This window comes from Pistacia vera, unplaced genomic scaffold (assembly GCF_008641045.1).
Source record: "Pistacia vera cultivar Batoury unplaced genomic scaffold, PisVer_v2 Contig566, whole genome shotgun sequence".
Lineage (NCBI taxonomy): Eukaryota > Viridiplantae > Streptophyta > Magnoliopsida > Sapindales > Anacardiaceae > Pistacia > Pistacia vera.
The window spans coordinates 63,555-71,957 of NW_022196408.1; the positions used below are offsets into that span (position 1 = coordinate 63,555).

General features: G+C 32.2%; 1 long non-coding RNA gene across 2 annotated transcripts; it reads right to left on the bottom strand.

Moving 5' to 3' along the window:
* Positions 1-1,008: 1,008 nt before the first annotated feature.
* On the bottom strand, positions 1,009-7,497 carry LOC116108596. 2 transcript variants are annotated; one of them, XR_004124653.1, is made up of 5 exons: positions 7,333-7,497; positions 7,182-7,204; positions 5,010-5,150; positions 1,610-3,155; positions 1,009-1,230 (listed from the first exon to the last, which is right to left on the bottom strand). It is a non-coding gene; the product is annotated as an uncharacterized LOC116108596 (long non-coding RNA). The 2 variants fall into 2 exon arrangements; XR_004124652.1 differs by lacking the exons at positions 7,182-7,204; positions 7,333-7,497 and having other exon boundaries at positions 5,010-5,951.
* Between the last annotated feature and the right edge of the window lie 906 nt (positions 7,498-8,403).

The following is an 8,403-nucleotide window of genomic DNA, read 5'->3' on the forward strand; positions in this document are numbered from 1 at the left end:
TACATGTTGAGGTGTTTAATTAAATTAGCAAACCTAGGGGTTTTTTTTTATAAATTTTTAAATTTTATCTCGTAATACTCTCATATCCAACTACCCAATATATTCCCAAAATCCTATCCAAAATAATAAATCAAACGCACCCACAATTTTCACATGTATATACTATTGCTACCTACATAAGTGGCTTAACATCTAAACAACGAAGTTTTAATGTCTTATATCCTTAAGGGTTGGCCAATGTATGAACCAATGACCACTCTAATAATAAATGGTCATCCCTTTGAAGACGCCCTTGTATAAACTTCATTGCATAAAGAATGGGTATGCATTAGCCCACCAAATATATCAAAGATTTTCTATTGAACCGTCCAATTTATTCTGGTATCAAGCATATAGGTCATTCTTCGTGGATACTGCATGACAACAATTAACAAAAAAATCAGTTCAACTACTATATGCCAAAGTAATAACAAAATGTTTACCATTACACTATTGTTCATATAGAAATAAATCAAAGCGAACTAAGTTATACTCAAATTTTATTAAACTGACACCTGACCAACAGTATGGATAAATATGTAATAGCCAAACAACCAAATAACTTATTATCTAAATTAAGTCTTTGAAGGGGGCCTGAGTATACATATTGCTAACACGAGTACAAAAATAACTTTATAAAGTGGAAGATCTTTAATTAATTAAAGCTTCAATTGAAACATACTTAATTATCAAAACCAAACAATAAGTCACAAACCATTCAAAACCAATCATCATTAGATATCAATCAAGTTCAGTGCATATTATAATAAGGGTGCTCCTCAGAATTTTTTCGTAACTGCAAAAGCTCCTACTTTGTATGTGAAAATGTTGCGAACCTACCCAGACTTCTCAGTCATTCACACATACAATAGCTCATAACAGAAACAAATAGCAGTTCATGGCAACCTCAAGAATTCCAAAATAACAGAAGAGGTGTATTTCATTGATAACTCAGTTTTACACACTCTAGATAGTATCTCAAATATAAGAACTACTGGATTTAATTAACCACAATGAAAATAAGAGAAACGAATACTAGAACATAATAGAAACAGATATGCTGGACTTTGAGGGCCAGCTACCTCCCCTTTTCCTAACTTCTCTCTCGATGCCTATTTACTCCTCTGCTGCTCTCTTTATTCATTTCTTCTCCTAACAGAATTTATCCCTCCTCCCGTAATCCTTCGCCACCTGTCCCACTACCTTCAATTCACACTTTAGTTGCTTCTTTTAACACTATTGGTCCCCTGGTGCTTCTTCCCATGCCTCTTGTACACCCGCACTTCGCGTGTTGTATCAGAAAAGTAGTAACCATAGTTGTCAAAATCAACTTCAGCAATCAATCTGAAGATATAAATTTTAACATCATTAAGATTTGGAAACAAACCTTTAAGATATCAATTATGGGTCCTCTGAGTGAAGAGAAGAACGCGAGGCCTAGAAACATTCAACTTCTTAAGTAGTTGGTCTAAAATTACAACTTTACCATTAGCCTGATCAGGAAGTCAATTGAAACAACATTTTGTTTAGAAGGAAACAATGTAAGAAGGCNCCCGTAATCTTTCGCCACCTGTCCCACTACCTTCAATTCACACTTTAGTTGCTTCTTTTAACACTATTAATCCCCTGGTGCTTCTTCCCACGCCTCTTGTACACCCACACTTCGCGTGTTGTATCAGAAAAGTAGTAACCATAGTTGTCAAAATCAACTTCAGCAATCAATCTGAAGATATAAATTTTAACATCATTAAGATTTGGAAACAAACCTTTAAGATATCAAGTATGGGTCCTCTGAGTGAAGAGAAGAACACGAGGCCTAGAAACATTCAACTTCTTAAGTAGTTGGTCCAAAATTACAACTTTACCATTAGCCTGATCAGGAAGTCAATTGAAACAACATTTTGTTTAGAAGGAAACAATGTAAGAAGGCAGTAAGGAATATATAAATTGCAGGCAAACAAAAGCAGCAAAATTTTTTCCTTTTACAAGCAAAAGGAATAGGTAGACTCCAGATATCCACATCCTTTTTCTATGAAACTGAGATGAAAAGGATACCTGACCAGGTGTTCACCTTCTTTAAATGGTTCAGGCTCAATACCAAGAAAGGGGTAAGAATGGTTGTATTACCTCAACATAGAAAGAAGATATAAAGATTAAAAAATCAAGGCATTTGATATCCAAAAAGGAGACAAACAAGGTGCATAAAGTGAGAATGTGAAAAGAGACATGACATAAAATCAGTCAGCTCGCAAGAAGCACACCTATCAACACAATAAATCTTGATACGTGATTCCTACACTGTATGAGTGCCACTCACAAAAGTGCAACAATGGAAATCATCTTACATCACTACTAAGGTAGTTTTCTAGAGAAACCCTCAGAACAAAAGCCAAACACCATAGTTTACATCATCACCAATGGAAGACAAATCCGAATAGCAAAGTTAAGTAAATCATATATGTATAAGAATCTCAAACTTTAATAAAGAAATCAACGTTAACCATTCTATGAGGATGAAAGAAATTCCTGGAAATAAAACATGTATAAATTTCAACCAATATAACCAAACAAGAGTAGACTACCAATAAACTAAAAGCAAGAAAAGGGGAAACAAATCATTCCTATAGTTAACTAACGGTCAACTTGAAGCATCCTATTTCATAGTTCCTCGTAGGTGTACCAACTTGTAAGTAGAAAGGGATATGCTAAAAAAGGAATTAATACAAAGTGAAGAAATTTAGGCCAACAACGAAGAGAGCTTTAGGAATTAAAAACTTACATTCTAAAATATTGTTCTGCTATCATCCTAACACTCATTTCAATCATAGGTTTAAAAGGAGGATAATTCAAAACATAGGACTGCCAAGAGTTCAACAATAAAGGAGTGGGCCACTTAAACAAAATAATTTAGCAAATTAAAATTCTACTGACAAATAATTGGAATCTCTAAATCAAGTAAACTTCTCTAATGTCTATAGCTACTTCAATATCAACAGCTTGACTGGTGAGTGTTTAAATAACTGACCCATCTCCTACCCTATGTTTGAAAAATTAAAAGGTGTGCTTAGAATGCACCAGAAGATCCTGCTTCCAATAGTCCATACTTTTGCCACAACCTGAGATGATAAAAAAAGCCTTTCTTACAAACATTAAATAAACAATTTAGTGCAGAAGAAAAGACAAATTACATATCAAGTCTAGTGAGATTAGAGATCCTCTACTCAACTACCTGTTGATGTGAAAAGAAATGGATTAAAAGCAGTCATAAAAATACTAAAATAGCCCTGAAAAGAAATGAGGTATCTTGAAATAATATAGTGTCTACAATGAAGCAATGACATCCAGTGAGAATCTACCTGTCTCTGAAAATTCAGCACCAAGACAAAATATTTAAAGGAAGGCTATAGTTTGCTTCTTCAAACATGAAGAAACTAGGCCACCCAATCAGTTATCAAGATAAATTAACACATATTCAATTCAAGTCAGACTTAACCAAGTGCAAAATGACTAACTAGAATTCTGAGAATACTCCTTTGATAAACAACATTCCAGGTCATGATTCCAAGGGACTTCACGCCTAGGATTATATGATTGCACAAAAGCAAAAGCCATTGATTGAAGAGCATTACTTACACTACCCTCATCAAGCCCAATATTATATGATTACACAAGCACTAATCTTGTCCTTGCATAAATAAGGTAACAATATAATTCGTAGATTTTGTTGTACAAAAAAGGTGCAAATGCCCAACTTCCCGAGAAGAAGCAGAATAAAAAGGAACAAGTACATGGTAAGTTCAGTGATCTAATTTAGAAAAGAAGAGTAATTAAAAAGGGTATGCATCAATCTACTAATTTGAGCATTAAGGTGCAGAAATATAAAATGAACAATGTAATAGAACCCTGATTTCAGTATGCAGTACATAATATTATTTTTGTGTAAATAAGTTCTTTTCTAAGATGTCTTGTTTCCGATTCTAATTGCATCATGGGGTTATAGAGGTGTTGTGTTTTTTTTTTTTTTTTTTTTTTTTTTTTTTTTTTTTTTTTTTTTAAGCACAACTAGTGAAATAACCCATACTAGAATTAAATAGAAAAAAAGTAAAGACATTTTTCATCAATGTTGCACAGCCTATTCATGAAGTAAGAAAGTAACCTATAAACAGTGCCCTGCTTCATTAAAAGTAGAAAGGAACTCTTCCAGTGTCCAAAACACTGAATAGGTGTGCCAGTCATCAACAGTCTTCTTGGCATGACAAACTGCTCTTTGAGGACTTTATATAGATCTGTTGTGGTTCAATCATTGGTCTTCTGAATGAGGAAACATAGGAAAATAAAAAAAAAATTTTGCATTAAATATTACTTTTCACCTACTCAGATCTTCGTCATTTACACAACTAGCAGAAATTTACTCGACTTCACACAGTAATCACCCTCTAAAGCTTAGAAAAGAAGGAGAAGAATAGAGAAGAATGATCAAGAATTTACAAACATGCAGCTATCTTACTATCATTACATTCATTATATATTTGTTATATCTGATGATTGACATTAGCATCTCCTACATTTGTTAAAAGTAAAAGTAATTTATCAGCAAACAATTGCTACTGCAAAAATATGTCTATATTAATCTCAAACTTATACTAGAAGGGTTTTCAAGTCTCTGGGCTTCATCAATTATTGCATAGTACCAAGGTATTTGAGATAGAAAGTACTGAACCATCAAGGCTATGTCACGTGTTGTCAACAATATATTAAAAGGCAATGATGATACTTGCAAAAGGATTTTAAGTTACAATAAACTATTAAAACAAACACAAAAGAATATTTACAAATGAAATCAGTAAACCATAATAAAGAGCTGGGAACCAACAAAGAGAAAAAGTTTCCATAATGCACTTAAGTTAACATATAATTCCAACCATAAAAAATTCAATTTGTAACACCACATATTAGGAACAAAAACTCACATCAAATGATGAGGACTTCTCTTTTACTTGCTTGTACATATTTTGTGTAAACTGCACCGGTGTTCTTTCTCACCCAAATATTTAAGAACTTTAAGTTTTGGTGTGAATTTGGCCATCTCCAACAACCAATCATCTGTCACACTTGGCAGACAAAAAAGCAGTGCGGAAACAAGAAAGGAAAATCATTAACTCAAACCATTTCCATTGATAATAAGTATCATGACTCAAAATTGAATAAAAGGCTTTTTTTTTTAAATTCACAGAATGGCTTAGGTGACATATGATTTAACTCACAGTTTATATACAGAAATTAATTAGAAAAGACTGTTGCAGTGTCATTACTCTATTAGAAGTTGATTATCTGCTAACAACAGGAAAAGACAAAGACTCACTACCATCCCTATATCAGTTTTCTCATTGCCATTCACCTCCACTGTGTTGTCAACCACAAGATTCATAAACTGATCAAACCAACGAAGTGTTCCAACAACCATCTGGTTAGCATTCAGCTTGACAGCAGTACAAAATACCAATTGATTTTTAATATTAAAAAGAATTAATAATCTTCCAACAGATGCCCATGCTATCTACAAATGACACTTACAAGCAACAAATTGAATGTCTATCAATGCAACAAGTCTGTGGAACATACCCCAGAATTATTCTCATTTTGTTTATAATGGTTGTTTATGGGAGTGTATCACATTGAAGGTTTAACCTGATAGCTTTAGTCAGGCACAAGGCAAATGTGGCAGTGCAGCTTACAATGATTACCAATAAAAGAATCTAAAAAGCATTTATTAAAAAAAAAAAAAAAAGGTAGAAAACAAAGAAACTGTATTAGAACAAAAACTATACAAGATTGAAGAAAAAGAAATAAAAAAAGCATTAAATTCTTTGAAAGAATCAAATGGAAATCCACAGAAGATATGCATCAAAGTTAACATCAATAGATATGCATAGGCAAATATACAACCATAGATCACTTAATAAGTAATAACGCATGACAAAAGCAAACAAAATTCTTTTGAAAAATGTCAATTTTTCAATCGAAGCAAAAAATTAAAAATTAAAAAAAAAAAAAAAAAAAGTATAAGGACATAGATGACACATTTATAATAATTTTATCCTTGAGTCAGCAAAATGAGTAAACAAAATGATTCAGTAGTATTGCAGGAACAAATGTAAAATAATGGCCCTGCCATAGAAAAAAATTATCTTAGGTTTTTTCTTTACTCACTTCCCCAAAATTTCATATAACAAAGTTTAGTCGACAGTTACTTTTAGTAACACAAAATAGTGCCCAAACTCAAGGACTAAAATAGTCAGCCTGGTTCCATTAATTGCATCTTTCATTAATTTTACATAGCTTTAGCTTATAGAAAATGTACCTATGGAAGCTAAAGCACAAGCCCCATAAATAAGAAAGTTGCTGAAAGTAGACGGAATTGGGGAATGCTCCTTAGAAACATAGATATTAGGAAAAACATAGATTTTTGGAATAATACCAAAAAGAAAGGCAATCTTCGACCCACCAAAAATCTCATTTAGGTACCGATGTTATTCCCCCAATAACCAAACATTTTTGCTCAATCCAAATATCTATTTATGGTAATTTCATATCTCACTCTAGAAAAAAGCAATGATAAGACGATAATGTCAATAAAGAAGTTTATTTTTTATTCATTTGATTATATAAAATACACATAGAAAATTAAAATAGGAAATTTATGCAGAGTATAGGAAATTAGAAAATCAAAACGAAAACTCTCATGGACGTACAATGGAATATCCAGGAAGTCTAAGAAGTAGTTCAGTTCTATGGAACCCATAGCAGGATCTCAAGAAAAATATAACTTGAATAGAGACAACATATTAGAAATCTCAACAGAATATTAAAATCTGACATCCATGAATAAACTGAACCAAACATTTGAGAAATATTAATATAACCATAACATAATCCCAATAAACAAAATAATAAATTTACTAGACACCCAAATACTACCTGATTTAAACAACAACCATTATAACATACTAACAAATAACCCCAACGAGAAAAACACAATAATCAATTTACCAGAAAACCAAATACCAGGCCTGATTTAAACTACAACCATTATAACAAACCAAACAAAAACTTCAGCACAAATAGCATTGTATATAACTTACTCTGAAGCTTCTTGTCCATATACCTGAATCAATGCAGAATTCAAAAACACAATCATAACGGTGAACTAAACAAGAAATTTAAATCAACGATGCAATAAAACATAACAAATAAAATCGAGAGCCAGTGCAATTGACTAAGAGAATTTCATACCTGATCTTCAAAATTTATAATGATTTATTCATTCCTTTTGAAAAGGAAACACCAACCAAGAATAAAACTGATTCCTTCCACTTGGTGTAACCGGAAATATGGAACTCAAACTCTGGGTCTTGTAATGCACTTGTTAATTAAGAGCCGTTGGAGTCGATCATTTAAAAAAAAAAAAGTAAAAGTTTTTTAAATAATAATAAAAACTCTGGGTCCGAATCTGATGATGTTTTTTATTTTTTGAAGGCAATTAACATGAAGCCGTCAAGAAGCCAAGAGCAGAATTTTTTGAAAGTACGGTGGCAGATGAGAAAGTGCAAGAGATGGAGTCTCATTTAGGGTTGGGCTTAGGACGATTCAACTTTCTTCTATGTGGGTATTGTTAGGCTTGGGCCATTCTTAGATGGGCTTGAAGGGTCATTGGCCTGGGTTGAAATAGCCTCAAATAGGTGTTGATCTCGGCGAGTTAATGGTCTGGGTCGGGCTCGATGACATTGCTAGTGGGTTCCTATTATTGTTTGATTTGACCAGATATTAAAAAAGCAGTAAAAGCTTTTATTATTTCAAATGATTAACAAGCAAGATTATAAAAGAGCTTCTAAAGCTTTAACTAACTATCAAAGTTAAACATCTAAAGTTTAAATCCTCAAATTCAATTGGATAAAATAATAATAATAATAATAATAAGAAGTAAATTGATTGAGCTTATATACTTTAAAATCATAAAATTAAGATCAATATGAATACAAAATACTAATTCGACAGCTTAAGGATACATAATTGAATCCTTATTAAAAAAATATGACAATAATTATTTTCTCCTTTACAACAAACGATGGTGATCACATGATTCATACATAACCTTCAAGCTAAATAATTCTATGGGGATTAAAATGACAAACCACATTCACCCAGTTTCTTTTCTATTGTTTTATCTAAATGATCTGTTATTTCAAGTATAAGATAATTTCTCCAATCTCCAATCTTACATTTACGGAGGAACATTTTGTTGTCAACACAAAACATAATTAGAGGACTCACTCTTATTCACCTCAAAATTGATCATACTTTTAA